The sequence below is a fragment of the Oryctolagus cuniculus genome, chromosome 10 (assembly GCF_051225735.1).
Source record: "Oryctolagus cuniculus isolate XC-2025 breed Fujian yellow rabbit chromosome 10, ASM5122573v1, whole genome shotgun sequence".
NCBI classification, from domain to species: Eukaryota; Metazoa; Chordata; class Mammalia; order Lagomorpha; family Leporidae; genus Oryctolagus; species Oryctolagus cuniculus.
In genome coordinates, this window is record NC_142876.1 from 43666407 (window position 1) to 43684643 (window position 18237).

General features: G+C 37.9%; 1 protein-coding gene across 11 annotated transcripts in view; it reads left to right on the forward strand.

The window, feature by feature from the left end:
• Nucleotides 1-18237, forward strand: part of NOL4 (nucleolar protein 4) — a 373533-nt gene that overhangs the window by 183625 nt on the left and 171671 nt on the right. The window contains exons 1-2 of one of the 11 annotated variants that reach the window (XM_051851301.3): nucleotides 2310-2466; nucleotides 4386-4494. The exons of 9 other annotated variants lie outside the window; for them this stretch is intronic. The gene's annotated coding sequence lies outside the window, so the exon portion shown is untranslated. Of the gene's footprint in view, nucleotides 1-2309; nucleotides 2467-4385; nucleotides 4495-18237 lie in introns of those variants that run through there. One more of the 11 variants, XM_008261195.5, reaches the window with a different exon arrangement.

Here is an 18237-nt window from a genome sequence, read left to right on the forward strand (position 1 = left end):
TCCCATTTGTTGTTAATCCGTGCTCCATGTTCTCCAGCCTCCCCATAGAAAGTGTTTCTTAGACAGAAGTTGTTGTTCCTGCACTCTTTGCTCCCTTTCCTGTCTCTTTCCATGGAGCTGCATTGGAATTCATCCTCATAACTTTTTTTGAGAAAAATGCTGTTTCCTTTTCCCTGTTCCCTATGAGACAGCCATGTTATTATAATTTACTAAAAATATAGATTGCTATGTTGAAAAGAAGGAGCGTATAGAAGTGATTCATGGGAGGCAATGATGAAACTCAAACTCCTTTCAGTGATCACATCTGGCATTCATATAACCTTAGTGGGTTACTTTCAAAATTCAAATCTAAGTTACAACACATTCAGCATGACCTACTTAATAACCATACTTTTATAGGTAATGGTGTCTTCTTGGAGGGACAAGAACTGGTAAATATATAATATGATTGATCTCCAGGTAATCAGTCTTCAAGGAATAGCAGATGGTAAGTAAACATTACCTATTAGTGCAGGAAATTATTTCAACCTTTTCTCTTTTTTTGTAGCTAAGAAATTCTTGAGAAATAAGTAATTGTGGTTGGTTGATTTTGAAAGTAAACCATATGTTGTTTACATGTTTTGGCACTTATCCAGTTTCCCTGAAGATGAGAGTGAAAAATTAAAAAAAAAAAGCTCTTACTAATTAGATAATAATGAACCTAATGAAAACAGACGCTATAACTTTTGAATTATGAAAATATACCTTCTTAAGCTCTGAACAAAGATCATGAAAGAACAAATGAGCTGCATATATTACAAGGTAGATAGATAGGTCCTGGAGATATATACCAAGACATCCGTTAAACAAAATGTTAACTGCATTTTTTCATTATGATAGAAATCAACAGCAAATCAAAATGAGTTCAAAAATACTGTTTTATATAAACTACTAAGTGTTACTACATGTATTGTCTGCAATATTGAGCTTCTAATTAATATCTTACAGCTTTTTTTTAACTCATATCTTTTTTCCCCAAAGAAACCTTAGAGTGATAAGCAAGAAGTAATGAGAGTGATTTTGCTACATGACCAATAGAACACTAAATCCATCTAATCTGTAGATCCCGTCACCTCTGTGGGACAGCAATGTCCAGAAAGTGCTGTCTTCCCTTTGCACTAAAGAATAGATGTAGATGATGTAGATTTTATTGCTTCAACCACAAAGGAGAGTAATTCAGTGAGTGAGATAAGGGTGTTGTGTGGTGATAGCTGCTCCTGACAAAGGATTGAGAAATGGAAAAGGTACCGAGGAAATTTAGGAATAAAAAGTGCAGTTCCTTTGACTCCCTGGGCAAAAACCTGACTCTCCAGGGTTTAGCAAACTGAACCTCTGCTGCTGAGGGGAAAACTTTTTCTGCCTTCCGTCTTCCCTTCCAATGAAAAGGATGGGCATGTTTGAATCACAGTAATGTGTCTGAAGAAAACAATATTCCAAAATGTACACAGAACTGTTAAAATGGATTATCAGTCCTTTAAAATATTTACAGTGTTTGCATTCATTATTCTAAAATACATAGCTGCTGGGTTGGAAAATGTTATAATAAAATCTGCCCTCTTACAGTATGGAGCTCAATACTCTTTCTCTTCTGCCGTTGCGTAGGCACTTCAATTCCACTTGTGATTATTTTTCTAAATGATTAGGGCTTATTGTGATTATTCTCTGGCTAATATATGTATGCAAAATGTGGCTGCAGGGATTTGCTTTTGTTAGCATATCCCCTCCCCCCACCCTGAAACCTCAAGGCTCCAGACGTTGATGCTAAAGAGAGAAAATGGATATGTGTGTGTGTGTGTGTGTGTGTGTGACTGTATCTAACCTTCAAGTTGATACAATAGTGATGATATACAAACAAAAAAGATAAAGCTTCGAAGACAGTGTCATTCTTAACACATTATCATTTTAGAAAAACAAAGAATAAGTGGAATACTTTAACTAGGGATAGTATTTTAAAACTGCAATATAGAGCATTTACAACTGGAAATTTAATATCACCGGGAATGGCACTTTGATTAAATAATGCTGTGATCTTCTCACCACGTTCTTAACTAGTGATCTCCCTGCAGCAAAATGCGTGGCTAATCAGCAGCACTATCTGAGGGTAAACTTGTTGTGGGGTTAAATCCTAAAAGAAGGAGCCCATAGCCCTGGAGGAAGACTGAGTGCATGTTTCCCTGAGTCTTTGAAGGCTCATAACAGTAGTCCCACTGCTAGAATGTGCTCTGTTGTCATAGCAACACCATCTCCTGCTTCATACAGGAAAGATTAGCTCTTACTGTGCAGAGGAGAGAATTTAGGGGAAGTCAGAGTAATCCCTGGGTGCAGTTCGAAGGAAAGGTTGGACCTCGCCTGAGGGATGCTGTATCGGCAATGATAGAATTGGTCCGCCACAGACACTGGTATTTAAGTTGAAGAGCAGAATTCACAGTAAGTGTCAGCTCCTCCAGAGTAGAATGTGGATGAATGAGGCTTGTCTAAGTCTTGTGGAAGACTGTCCCATGCAGCAGTGGAATGACAGCAGGAGACTGATAAAAACAACAGTGTGTTCCTAGTGTAGGTGATGGCTGTGGGGTCCACCAGTTCAGCAACTTGAGGGAAAATTTTAGATACTTTTGAGATGTCCATCTAAAATCCTAGTCTTCTATATGCAATATATATATATATACACATATATAATATATATATACTGTCTCATGCCATTTAATTTATTTACCAGAGATTTTGTGCATTTAAATTTAAAATGCGAGAGAGAGAGGGAGAAAGGATAAGATAGTTCATGAAAAAAATCTTTTTTTTTAGCAAGTTGTGTTTCTCTAACACCAAAAGTGATGGGATTTCATTTTAGAATTGCAGATGTTTCTTTTCAATTCTGTATACATTTTTTTGGAAATCCTCTTAGAAACATACAAGTGGTGTAATTCTTTGAAGGTAGTTGGGATAGGATGAAAAGATATTCTTTGGGGAAGTGTTATTTAGCTATTCTGTTTGGTGCTGGTGTTTCAACTTGTCAGCATAATGCATGTGCGATGTATACATCTTTCAGGATTTTTGCTGCTGGCCTCAAATGGATTTTGTCATGGGGGGATGTCTGTGTGGGTCTGTTTAGTTTTATCCTCCTTGGTTTGCATTTTCTGAATTATTTCCACAATTATTATGGGTTGTATTTTTATTTTAGCTTAAAGCTGAAAACACTGGATATGAAATATTTGATATTAATATCCAAAGTGGAAATGCCTCGTCTTTCTAAAACTTAATTACTTTTAAGGGCACTTTACCCCACATAAAGGGAATTTAAAATCGTTTCAAGAATATATAATTTTATATACTATATTATTAATAATTAACCTGTGTGGTCTTGAATGTTATTGTATATTATCCTGAATGTATGAATTTTTAATTTAAAATATTCGTGGTAAGAATGCTATAATGCTGCATTCATGATGTTTTTCAATTGTTTGATTATAGCTATTTGTTTATAGCATTACTTACGATCTGGATTTTATTCCCCATGTATAAAATCCTAGATTACTAATACACTACACACAACTAACATACCAGTCCATAAATGTAGTTATATTCATAAAAATGTTTGATTGTCATTAGATTTGTGCTGTTTCAATTTCTCGGAAAGAAAGAGCCTTGGATATTGTTGTTAAAGCAGAACATAAATCACACATGCACTCCTTTTCTTGGAAAGTTAATATTGGAATAGACATGGCCTTAGACTTGAATTGTTTATTATTAAAAGCTGCCATAGATTGTTTTCTTCATTTATTGGGAAATTTATACAAAACCATGAAGCTCGAACTGGGTATAATTGTGTTCTTGTCGAAACTATGCAAATCCTGGTGCTCTTAAGAAAATGCACACAAAGTAAATGATTACAAATTATTAAAACATCCTCTTATTACAGATTTCCATCTGTCAGGATACGACCCTGAAAAAATTACAAAGACAAAGAAGTTGTCCTTTCCCTCCCAGAATCAAGCTGCAGTGTCTTCTCATCTTTCTTCACAGAGCAGGCAAAAATGCGAGGACTCAGTGACTTTCCCCTAAAAAAGAGTGAAACTCTAGGGTGACTCTGTGATGCCAGATTCAGAATTCATGAAAAAGGAATGGGAAAGAACAGAGATTTTTCTCTAATTGGGCATAAATCATAGGATAACAGAATAGGATTCTGTCAATAAATATGGGAATAATACTTTTTTAAAAATTAAATCAGGAATTATCTCATTAAATGCCTCAATCAAAGTTTTTCTACAGGTTTCTTTTACCAGTTTTTAAAACCTTGGTATGTTACTGAGAATCTTCCATTCCCTGTGTGCTTATGTCTTTTGAAAATTTAGTGGTGATTGACCTGGAGCCAAATGTTGTAAGCTGACAACTGGTGAGGATTTATTATCTCCCTGAGGCAAGTTTGGCTTGGCCCTTTCTGCTGTGTCCAGGTATTGCTTGGTAAGACAAAGTCATTCTCCAAAGCCTAATTATGCCTTGAAAGGCTATGCTTCGGGAATCTTTAAAAGGAAAAGTTGCTCCATTCTTGAACTGGTGTCATAGGTTTGTAATGCCATTTGGAAAGTCCACAGGTTATTTTAAGAATAAAAATGTTCAAATCCTCAAGGTGTTTCAAAAGCTGTGAATTTTGTAGGTGATCTGTAACTGGTGTAAAATTTTTCATTGGAAACGACAGTACGGAAAAGAAGGGAAAGAGGCAATAGAACAGGAAATTCACAACACATACATCTGCTAGGGACTACTCAACATGCACATACAGGAGGCATGAATACACAATTTTCCTAACAGTAAGTTTTCATATAATCTGAGGATGGCTTCCAAAGCTGCACAGTGGGAAAGATGGTTATGTGTGTATGATGGAAGATATTGAAAATAAGAATGTTCTGTATAAAAGGAGAACATGTTCTGTATTTGCTTTTAAAAAACAAATTATTTTTCAATATGATCAAATTTGATTTAGTTCTATGATACTATTCTATTGTGAGACACATTTATTATTCTATTCTATTATTTATTTTTCACATTACTCTATTATGAAACACATTTTAGAGAAATAAGTAGTAACAGTTTCTCTTCTCTTTCTCAAATTTTTGAATTTATTTTGCCATAAGACTCTTTCTGTATATTTTGTAAGTTTGACTTTATCTGTCTCAGATAATGTTAAATTAGTTTTCTTAAGGATTCTCTCTCTCTCTCTCTCTCTGTAAGTCTTTCTGATTAAATAAATAAAATATTTTTAAAAAGAATTATGTAGTGGAACAAGCATTGTGGGACAGCAGGTTTAGTCGCTGCCTGCAATGCCAGAATCCCAAGTGAGCAGCCATTTATGGCCCAGCTACACCACTTCTGATCCAGCTCTCTGCTGTTGTGCCTGGGAAAGCAGCAGAAGATGGTCCAAGGACTGGAAATCTGCCACTCATGTGAGAGACCTGGATGGAATTCTTGGATCCTGGCTTCCATCTGACTTAGCCATAGCCATTAAGGCCATTTGTGGGAGTGAACCAGTAGATGTAAGATCTCTTGCTCTCTCTCTCTTTCTCTCTCCCTCTCTTCCTCTCTAATTCAGTCTTTCAAATATATAAAACATTTTTTATAGTTACATGTAAGCAAATGGGTAGCATGGTGTTTGTGGACTATAGTTGATGAAATTAGATTACAGAAAGACCAGTTGGGGGCATATACTTTGATGTTATGTATATTTCTGAGGGTACATGGGAATACTTGGTGTCTGTGAACCAGGAGTAAGAATCGGAGTAGAGCTTATTGAAGATGTATTCACAAATGTAGAGTAGGAGGAATTGATGATTTGGGTTATAGCTGAGGAGGGTGATTAGGGCTGAAATCCTAACCTAGCCTAAAATAACTGAGAAATGTGAAAAATTACAGACATATACTCTATGGAATTACATTATTTATTTTATTTTACTTTATTCTTTAAAGATTTATTTATTCAAAAGCATTACAGAGAGAGTGGGAAAGACACACACACACACAGAGAGAAAGAGAGAGAGAATCTTCCATCCTATGGTTCACTCCTCAGATGGCCACAATGGCCAGGTCTGCGCCAGGCCAAAGGCAGGAACCAGGAGCTTCTTCTGGGTCTCCCACATGGGTGGCAGGGGCCCAAACATTTGGGCCATCTCTGCTGTTTTTCCCAGGTTATGATCAGGGAGCTGGATTAGAAATGAAGCAGCTGGGATATGAACCAATGCCCATATGGGATGCTAGTGTTCCAAGCGGTGGCTTTACATGTTGTGCCACAGAGCCGGCACAGTTTACAAGATAGATGCATGGCCGGCGCCGCGGCTCAATAGGCTAATCCTCCGCCTATGGCGCCGGCACACCATGTTCTAGTCCCGGTTAGGGCACTGGATTCTGTCCCAGTTGCTCCTCTTCCAGGCCAGCTCTCTGCTGTGGCCCGGGAGTGCAGAGGAAGATGGCCCAGGTGCTTGGGCCCTACACCGCATGGGAGACCAGGAGAAGCACCTGGCTCCTGCCTTCGGATCAGCGTGGTGCGCCGGCCGCAGCGGCCATTGGAGGGTGAACCAACGGCAAAGGAAGACCTTTCTCTCTGTCTCTCTCTCTCACTGTCCACTCTGCCTGTCAGGAAAAAAAATAAGATATATGCTAAGAATTACAGCCCAAAATGCTAAAGCTCAGGCTTTCATATGAAGTTTGGTAGGCATGGCTGATATTTGGCAAATCTTGCAGTAGGCAGTGTGACAAAGTGAATTTACAAGAGACTTCGCCAATGATTGGGTAGTTTTAAAGAAAGATCCTACAAGCCAGGAAACCAGTGGGTTCCATTATGACACATAAGGAAAGTGAATAGGAAGAAGGGTTTGTTGAAAGTGGCGGTGGTAATAGGAAGCAGTAATTGATTGGTTCTTTTAAAAAATTTTATTTAAAACATACAAATTTCATATAAACAAATTTAGGAACATAATGATACTTTCCACCCTACCCTCCCATGACCGTAAGTATTAAAAAACAAATACCGTATTTGACTATAAGAGCCAACTTATGATGTGCTTTGTTTTAGATCACATTGTTGCACAAAATTTCAAAGCACGTTCACCTTTGTCGGACTACTCTTTCTGTTTTGTTTCATCTTTAATTTTTGAATACAGATGCTCGTGAAGTTGCCATGGCTTTACATCTTGATAAACCCATCATAAGTTGGAGCATCAAGAGTTGAAAATGTTTGAACACACCTATCATACTGAACATCACAGTGTACCAGCACAGCATACTGTAGAGCATTGTTTGTTTCTGTACGTGTTCCTGTGGCAGTCTGGGAGCTGTGGTTCGTTGCTCCTGCCAAGCGTGGGAGAGTGGATTGTACTAAACAGCACCCTAGAAATGATCCAAATTCAAATTCTGAAGTACAGTTTCAACTGAATGTGTATGGCTTTTGACCAATTATAAAGTCAAAAAACTGTAAGTCAGATCATTCATTTTAAATTCCATCTTTAGGCCAGCACTGTGCCTCACTTGGCTAATCCTCTGCCTGTGACACCAGCACCCTGGGTTCTAGTCCCAGCTGGGGTGCCGGATTCTGTCTCGGTTGCTCCTCTTCCAGTCCAGCTCTCTGCTGTGGCCTGGGAAGGCAGTGGAGGATGGCCCAAGTGCTTGGGCCCTGCACCCGCATGGGAGACCAGGAGGCACCTGGCTCTTAGCTTCGGATCGGCGCAGCACGCTGGCTGTAGCAGCCATTTGGGGGGTGAACCAACAGAAGGAAGACCTTTCTCTCTGTCTCTCTTTCTCACTGTCTAACTCTGTCTGTCAAAAAAAAATTCCATATTTATAACAATTTGAGTATGTGGAAACTTGATGTACATTTTGTTTGAAGTATGCAACTTTTTAGTGTGACCAAAATAATTTAATCTTTAATTACTGGACTGCTACAGATCTATGATTTAGTAATTTTAAGATAGGAAATTTATGTACTTTTCTCTTGGAATTAGTAAATGATAAAAATAATTTCAACACAAAATTTAAAAATACATATTCAGGGATCAGCATTGTGGTTCAATGGGCTAACCTACTGCCTACAGTTTTGGCATCCTATATGGTTGCTGGTTTGCATATCACTTCCAATCCAGCTCCCTGCTAATGTGCCTAGGCATACAGAGAAATATGGACCAAGTATTTGGGTCCCTGCCACCCATGTGGGAGGTTCAGATGTAGTTCCAGGCTCCTGAATTTGGGCTGGTCCAGCCCCCAGCTGCTGTGGTCATTTAGGAAGTGAGCCAGTGGGTGGAATTTTCTCTGTCTCCCTCTCTGTAACTCTGCCTTTCAAATATATAAATGAGTCTTTAAAACAAAGTACATATTCAGCTGAATTTTGGGGAAAGCCACTTTTGTAGGAATTACTGAACAAAGACATTTTATGATTTTTTTTTTTTTTTTTTTTTTTTTTTTTTTTTGCCAGACGGAGTTAGATAGTGAGAGACAGAGAGACAGAGAGAAAGGTCTTCCTTCTGTTGGTTCATTCCCCCAATGGCTGCCACGGCCAGTGCTGTGCCCATTGGAAGCCAGAAGCCAGGTGCCTCCTCCTGATCTCCCATGCTGGTGCAGGGATCCAATTACTTGGGCCATCCTCCACCGCCCTCCTGGGCTACAGCAGAAAGCTGGACTGGAAGAGGAGCAACCGAGACTAGTACCCGGTGCCCCAACCGGGACTAGAACCCGGGGTGCCGCACCACAGGTGGAGGATTAGCCAAGTGAGCCATGGAGCCGGCCTTTATGATCTTTTTAATTTAGATAATTGGCATAGTTTTCTGTCCTTATAGTCCTGCAATAACTGTAATTATAATAATTATAATAACAACCTCAACAATTAACAGATGTTTAGTACTTTACAGGTTTTCATTGTTGGGGAAATAAGACAAGCCTGCTATCCAAAGGTCCTCTGTGCCTATATAGAGGAAAGAGAGAAATACATTTATTATACAGTGGGTATGTGACATACAGCAAAGTTGACTACAAAGTGTGGACAGAGTTTTGTACACATCTATACAGTAAAGCAGAAGAAAGAACAATCATATTGTCTCTTGATGGCTACATGAGTGCACCTGTGATTGTCCCATGAGTTAGATGCTTAAGCTAATTCTGGAGTATGCATTTACAGCTTGAAGGCCCACAACCTCCTAATCTTGAATTGAAAATCAATAGGCTCGGTGGGCGCCGCGGCTCACTAGGCTAATCCTCCACCTGCGGCTCTGGCACACCGGGTTCTAGTCCCTGTCGGGGGTGCCGGTTCTGTCCCGGTTGCTCCTCTTCCAGTCCAGCTCTCTGCTGTGGCCCGGGAAGGCAGTGGAGGATGGCCCAGGTCCTTGGGCCCTGCACCCACATGGGAGACCAGGAGGAAGCACCTGGCTCCTGGCTTTGGATCGGCGCAGTGTGCCGGCTGTAGCAGCCATTTGGGGGGTGAACCAATGGAAAAAAGACCATTCTCTCTCTCTCTCTCTCTCTCTCTCTCTCTCTCTCACTAACTCTGCCTGTAAAAAAGAAATAGGTTCTGCCTTTATCAGTGTCTTTAAGAAAGCATTCTAAAGAAGGGATAGTAGGGAGGCAGCTGCCTCCATCAGGAAAATTAATCCTTTTTCCCCTTACACAATGCACCTTTCATACACATTATCTCACTGAAATATCACAACACCCCCCGACACATATAATTACTATTATACCATAGTTATACAAGCAAGGAAATGAATACTTAGAATGGGCAGGGAATATTTTAAAAGTCATCTGACTAATAAGCAGACGAGATGTATTTTACATCATAATTTCTTAAAGAAGATATGTACAGGGTGATTTGGGGATATACCATGGAGAGGTGGTGATAAGAAAAGGTTCATTTTTATTATTGTGTGGGGTATCTATGTACATCTATGCCCTATGTTATAAATAAGCAGACCACCAGACACATCTGGTATCCCGGGGAAACTTCCCCTATTTCAGGATGAGGAAAATAGGAAAGTTGAGCCCTTAACAAAAAGAATGTGGTTCTGTGATTTAGAAGATTATTCATCCATCCATTCATGCATCTGTTCATTCACTCATTCATTTGTCATTGGTTCAATGACTACTTCATAAACCCCTACTGCAGGACTGCATCCACCTACCTGCACTGTGAGAATATGAAGAGAATCAGAGGCTATCTCTTCCCTCAAAGGCAACACTGTTTTTCTTGATATCAACCAGGTCCTTGGTATGGATGAGGCTAGATGCCCTGCAAACATGAACTCATAGTGTTAATAAATATCCTGCAGTGTAAGTTCTGCAACTGCCCCCATTCTGCCTAGGAGGAAACTGAGGCTCAAGGAGATTATGATTGAGTCTCAGAGCGTGTGACAGGGCTCTGTTCCAAACCCATGTTTTCCTCACTCCAAAGCCCAGCCCCATATGGACAGTATTATTCCCCCCTATTTTACATGTGTGAAAAGTGTTAGGATGAAGGTGAGTACAGCTACAGTGCTGGCAGAGGGAGAGTGCGAGGACAAGTTTGGGATGGTCATCTGGGAAGGTTTCTGTACATGACATTTTTTCATAAGTTTAGGAATTAAAGAATAAAACTAATAAAAAATGCACCTCACCAGGTGCTTAATAAAAATAGCAGCCACTTACTATTACTCAGCTGACAAGTTTAGTCTTAAATACTGTTGAGGTTTTCCTTCCTTTTCTTTTTGCTTGCTTCTTTCTTTGATTTTGTTTCAGAAACAGTCAATAAATATGCACTCTGCCTCTCATTCACTTTACCTCCCAGCTTGGCAGATGACTAAAGTTGAACAAACAACGTTTGCAGTATTGGGTCTTTCATAAGAATCCACTGGGGTTCACAACAATTGGGGTAGGAAATAGTGTCTTATTCCTTTAAACGACAGGAAATACTATCACATGTTCTGGTCTAATCTTTTATTTACTTACAGAGAGAAAGGGATTTGGTGGAATTGATGTCTCTGGAACTTTTCGTTTGTGAAAGTGAACTACTATTACAAGCTTTCTGTAGCTTCCCTCTTCTGTATGCAAATTTCATTTAAGATTTGATTAAATGGGTTATAGAAAAGGTTAAGAGAATTAGAGCAAGAGAAAAGAAAAGGCAACATTTGTAATCAGATCATAAAAGACAGTGGGGTCACTATCTGAGCCAAAACATCAAAATCTATGAAAGGATATTCAAAACTTTGTGACCTGTAGAAAAAAACCTTCATTTTTTTCTTCCAAAATGCATGCCTATGGATGCAATTTTAATGTATAATGTACTTCTAATTCATTGTATAATTTCACACAGCAGAAAACTCTCAAGATTTTATTTATGATAGAATCATTCATATTGCATACATTTTTAGATTCTACCTATGGAATAACATGTTTTTATTAAAAACTAACAGCAGTATTATGAAACTTAACCCTGATAATACATATCAGAACAACAATCCACATTTCAATATGACTAAGGCAATGATTTGTGGAACAAAACCAAGGTGAGTTTTAAAAAGAGAATCCTAACTTTAATTTATGTTATCTATAACTTTTCACTTTATCTAATGGTGATCACGCCAATGACTACAAAATAAAGGAAACAAGAATGAAAATCTACCTAAAATGCAGTTCTGCATGTTTGAAAGAATGGTAGAAATTTAGAAAAACCCAGAAGCCCTGATTTCATTAGAGAATGCTCCACAGGTATATCCTCTCTCTAGAAATTGTACTGAGCCATAGGAAATTTAAGGGTAATAACCAAGTTTTTTTATTTCTCTTTTACTTTAGCTAATAAGGTCCCCTGGGATAACCCCTGGCCATATCAGGAAGGAGAGGGATGTTTCTCTCAGCACCTGCCACGGAGGAGATGTTAAAGATTCCTTTACCCTTAGTTCTTTCTCTGGTTGCCATTCACAGTGGGAGGTGGGCAGGGGAGGGGAAAGGCCACAGTCAGTGACTTTTTTCATGTTCATTTTTAGTCATAAGCCCCACAGCATTGTCCCTAAGTTCTGTTCTCAAGGTTCCCTTTGAATGACAGAATTCAATCAATTACTTTAGCCTTGGTTTATTTGGTAGCCCATCCTCTCTTAAATGTATATCATAGTTTCTAACTCATCATAAGAAATAATAGAGCTGAGACTAACATAATTTGATATTATTAGTCACATTTTTAAAAAAATATTTGGGTTCATAATAATTAGCAGTTATAAGCAATATATTTTGGACCAATTATTGAAAACTAGATTTATAATCTGGAAAATATTTTCATTATGTTTTTCTATCCTAGAGTATTTTTGATTATCAGACAAAATTATCTGGACTGATCATTGCCAACTGAACCCATTTCTGACCTTGAAGAGTTTAAAGAGATCTTTTGCTAATTTAGTAATAGAAGGACAACATTCAGTAGGATAATTAAAATATAAAATGTAACTACTAACTAACTTTATATGAACAACTTTGGCATGCAATTGCCCTGAGTTCTGAGTTGTGTTGCTATCGCTAGAATATATCTTAAATATTTCTCTTGTTGTTAATCTTCCATGATCTGTACATTTGAAATACAAAGACTCTGTTAAATTGTACTCAATTGGGCTGAGTTAATTAATTGTTAAACTGGGCTCAGTTTTCATTGCTTGGCAGCATAGGGAAGTGGAAAACATTCAGATGTTTTTGTTTGATTTAGCCCTGCATCGCCACTGTAGTTTTTTCCTTTGTCTACTAAAGAGCTAAGAACCTACCTTGCATGTTGCTTTATTTCAAAGTTCAATTAATGAAGTCCTAAATGATAGTAATAAAAGATTATACATTTGTTTTCAAATACATTATCATGATTAAGCATTCAGCCTCACTAGAATTCTTTGTATTACCAAGATATTATTTTAAAAATTACATTTTTATTTAAAATAAATATTCAAGAAAAATTTCAAAAGTACAGAAATATATAAAGAAAAAGGAACATTGCACTTTTCTTCACTCTCAATTCACTGCTCTTTCAGTGGATAACCTCTGTTAACAGTTTGTTACATACATTTCTAGACAAGATGATAGATCAATAGACATCCTTTTTAAGAAAATACGGTCATCAAGATTTTGAATGCACATGTTTTTCGTCTTTATCGTGTTTTGAATCAGTTGTTGGGAAGAACATCTTGCCAATGATTTGCTGAAGTTGTCCTTATTGTTATACTAGCAGTTAATTACAAAAGACCTAACAGTTGGCAGACTAAAGAAATGGAATGAGATCGATCACACAGTTATCTTTTTGGAACCATTGATTATTTGCAGCAAGGGTTCTACTGAAATGACAAATAAATATACATCTTAACAATATAGTTACAGAAATGAAGACCAAGTCAAATTAAAGACTAGCTCTTAAAGTATTTGGTCTGCAAATGTCTGCAGAGCTGGAACGTGTAAATTAGAGATTCACTGGGGTCTGTTAGCCAAAAGTGAAAATGAAAGTGCTTCAGCTTGCTAATTAGTGTTGTGTGTCCAACTAATGGAAGAAAAAAAGAGCCACCCAGCCCTTTGGGGAAAGCTAATGTCTTAGGTGTCAAGATAATCAAGACCAATGCTGTTCTGGTGCTTCATGTGAGACCCTCATGTAACCACTGTGTGCTTTTTGTCACCATTTAAAAGTAGGGATCATTAATGTCCTGCTAAATTCACAGAAATTTTGTGGTAGTGAGACAGGAAAAAAATAACCTAAAATGTACAAAGCAATAGAAAAATCATGGCATAGTTATACTGCTGAGTTTAAACCTTGTCTATACATTTATGGAAATTTTAATGACTTTCTACCAGGTCTGGTTATTCAAGGAATAGTTAATGTTGACTAGACCTGATCTTCAAAACCAAGTTACTGATCCATAGCAAGATAAGTACAATTATTGGAACCCAGCAATTATATCTATAGACTATAATGTTAAATAAACATGTTTGGATTTTGTATGTCTTTGCATTTCATGTTTTGAGGTTTACTTACTTATTTACAAATCAGTTGTCCATTTCAGATTTGAAATACAAATACTAGGGCATTCATCATAAGAGGGGAGTGGTTCCATTCTCTTAGAGCATGGGGCTCTTAGATGACCCAAACGTTAATCGAATAATTCTTTCCAAGTGATTTTGTTGTTCAGTCTGAAGTGCGTGCCGTGCCCTTCCTCACTGCCGTTTCTCCTCCTCTCTCCCTTTACTTGCCAACCCATGCTCTCCCACTCCGTTTCCCTTCTTCACCTATTCATCTTTCCTGTCCTCTGTTGCCTGCCTCTTACTGTGACTTTTTCTCCAAGTGTCACCCTTAATCCTCCATTTGTTTTATACTTAATCTGGTTTATGTATTTGAAAAACTTTTATTAACTTATGCAATAAAATACATAAATATCTTAGTGTGAATCATAGTCCACAAGGATAGAACTATTCCAATTTTTTAAGAATATTAACTCTCTCTTCTGATCACTAAAGAGTATGTTCCTGTTTTCCTATGCTTTCTATCTTCCTTCCTTCCTTCCTTTTTTCCTACTCTCCTTCCTTCCTTCCTTCCTTCCAGCTGTTGAGCAATTTATTAAGAATTTATTGAATTTACTATATGGAAAGCACTGGGACTTTTGCCTGACTATATTTATTCCTGACTTTGGTTCATTCTCCCTAACCCCAAAGGAAGAAATAAGCCAAAGTAGTAAGGTAATTGGCATTCATGATTCTGTAAATGTTTAACTTGGGCAAGCGTTGCCTTAGGATGCCCTGTTCTTGCATATATACATCTAAAAAAACATACTATTATGGCAAAATATATAGAAACTTGACATTCAAACCTTTTAAAATTATTATTATAATACTGTAAATATAATTCAGATGATTTTTAATGTAAAAAATTGTAGACATGCTAGAATTTTATTTATACCATTGCTTTATTTTGCTTTCCAGATAGGACTCATTGTAAAGATGATGAACAGCTGATTTTCGAATTGTATATTTTGCACCACTTAACAGTTATGAGTAATTTGTATATGAAAAATATAACACTTTTTCCTGGCTTAATTTACTATTTTATTTTAGGTTGTTTTGTCAGTATATTTACTATACAAATTCGTTAGTGTATTTTGGTAGTTTTAAGATACAGATGTATTTGGGGGGAAATTATTTAAGTACAATAAAATAAAAAGATCTTGTATCTTGGTTTTATACCATCTGGAAGATAATGCTCCATTCATACATACAGAGCATCTAAATTTTTTTTCAAAAAATAGAGAAAGGAAGCATATATTCTATAAACAGAATTTCTTTGCGTTCAGAGATGGTCGTGCATGTGGCTGATGTTTTCAGCATCCCTGGAAGAGAGACACATGAGCTGGTAGCCTGGAAAGCCACACAGAAGAAAGGAAAGGAGCCAGGCTATAGAGTCAGCTGTCCCTGAGTGTGAATCAGCCCCAGCACTTCATATGGTACCTTAAGGAAGTCATTCAATCAGGGTGCACTTCCCTGTGATGTTAGATAAACTGGGCTTGCTTTGGGTATTAGATACAATAAATTAAGTCTCTAGCAAGTCATTTTAATTATTTTTAATGTCACATAGTATGCAGTAATTTAACTGTAAATATTTTATCTGTAAGTTATTCAAGAAATGAGGTCTCAAGGAAGGGATCTGTTTTTCTAAGAATGATGTGTCACAATAAAAGGTAGAGCAACTTATGGACTCCAAGAGGGTGTGCATGACAGCCAGGCCGTGAATGAACCTTAATCTCACCGAGGATTTTTTTTTAACAGAAATATCATATAATTTATTGTCCAAACTAGACTTCGTTTAAGTGTCAAAGGGGACACAGTTAATGATTATACAGAGAGAATAATTGTACACTGAGACTGTGTAAGGCAGGCTTGTTACAGAGTCCTTTGCCATATATCTTCTGCTGTCTCTTTCCATCTGTCTCCCTACTCTGGCTTTTTCTGCTGAACTTGGCTTGCAGTGGACCCCTGTAACTTCTCCAGCTCAGTGTTCCCAATGACATTTACTTCTGCTGCAACTACTAACAAGGTTAGTGGTAATTTTAATATGCACATAAATCTTTTGCAACACTCGTAGAAAGATTCTGATTCATTTGGTCTGGGGTAAGATCTGTGATTCTGTAGTTCTGACAGGTGTTTTTGATATGATCATTGGCCGACATGTTGAGGGAAAAAAAAAACGTTAGTTTAAACTCCAAGAGATGGAATTCTTTGACCCCATTCACTTTCCAGTTCCATTGCATTGGTTTTAGATTTGACTTGCAGTCTGATGTCTCCGCAATAAGGGGCCTGCCTTGAGAGTTTGTGCCTGGAGAATTAGCATAGCTGATTGCAGTTGATTGTTGGCAGGTTGATTTGTCCTAGAAGGGAGTCTAAAAAGTTATATATTCAGTGTTACTCATTGTCCAGTTTATTTCCATTTCCTGATAACCACTGAGGAGGAATCTTGAGAAGATGCCGTCAGTAGTAAACTCACTGAACCAGGACATTTAAAGCTCAGCAAATGTTTTCTCTGTGTCTTAAGTCAAGGAATAGAAGTTTTCAAAGCAGAACCTATTGCACTTTATCCAACAAAGGGCCTCATAGATGACCACGACTATGTGATGCTGGTATACCACCATGAAGCATGGACTGGGGGAGAGTATGTGTTTTTTTAAAGATTTATTTTATTTATTTGAAAGAGTTACAGAGAGAAGTAGAGACAGAGAGAGAGGTCTTCCATCTGCTGGTGCATTCCCCAGATGCCCGCTACGGCCAGAGCTGCACTGATCTGAAGCCAGGAGCCAGGAGCTTCTTCTGGGTCTCCCATGCAGGTGCAGGGGCCCAAGGACTTGGGCCATCTTCTACTGATATCCCAGGCCGTAGCAGAGAGCTGGACCAGAAGAGGAGCAGCTGGGACTAGAACTGGCACCAATATGGGATGCCAGTGCTTCAGGGCAGGATGTTAACCCACTGCGCCACAGCGCTGACCCCGAGAGTATGTTTTTTAAGATTTTTTTTATTTTGAAAGACATTGTTGAGAGAGAGAGAGAAGGAGAAAGAGAGGGAGAGGGAGAGGGAACAGAGAGAGAGAGAGAATCAATCTTCCATCTGCTGTTTCGCTCCACAAATGGCCACAACAGCTGGGGCTAGACCAGGAACTCCAGATGTGTCACTTGGGTACAGGAGCCCAAGTACTTTGACCATCTTCTGCTTCCCCTGGCATGTTAGTAGGTAGTTGGATTGGAAGTGGAGCACCCAGAAGTGGAGCAGCTGAGACTATAATCTGTGCCCATTTGGTATGCCAGCAATGGCTTAACTTGCTGTACCATACTGACCTCAGCCCCTGAGGTGAGAGTATTTTGAAAAGTTCTTGAACAATAATAATCATATTTTAAGAGCTATCAATTTGGTAATACTCAAAGGATTGAATTGATACTATCAGAACAGTAACTTAAGTCATTGTTTTCTTAATGGTCAGCCAACACAGATTTTTAAATTTTAACTTGATTTTGATAAAAACAGTATAAATGAAAATGAGCATACATAACATTATTATAAAAAGAATACTTCATTATCTGGAAATCCTTTCAATTCTTAATTGTGTAATTTTTCCCCATTCAAGTTCTATCTGACAATCTGACAATATTTTTAGCCTTCCTTTTAGTATGAAAAATAAAACATCAACAAAAACAAAATATTTTGTTTCCTTATATTGAATTTTTAAAAAGTTTTACTTCTAGGGGTGGACATTTGGCACAGTGGATAAGATGTGCTTGAGACTCCTGCATCCTTTATTGGAGTGCCTGAGTTTGAATCCCTTCTCCTCTTAAAAGCCTAGCTTGCTGCTAATGCACACCCTGGTACGCAGCAAGCATTTTGTTCCCTGCAACCTGAGTGGAATACCTTCCCTGAGTTCTGGACTCCTAGCTTCAGCCTGGCCCAGTTCTGGCTGTTACAGGCATATGGGGCATGAACCAGTGGATAGACAATCTCTCCTTTCCCTCTCTCTCAATTTCAAGTAAATAAAAATGAATAAATAAAAATTATATTTCCAGTTGATAATTTCCTACATTTATTGATTTATACAAAATAGTATTAAAGCAAGGTCCACACTTTCCGTGAACATTTGGGAAAATATAACTTGCATGTGCAAAAAATTAGTGTATAATATAAAAAGTTTAAACCATGAAAATCCTAAATTTAGAA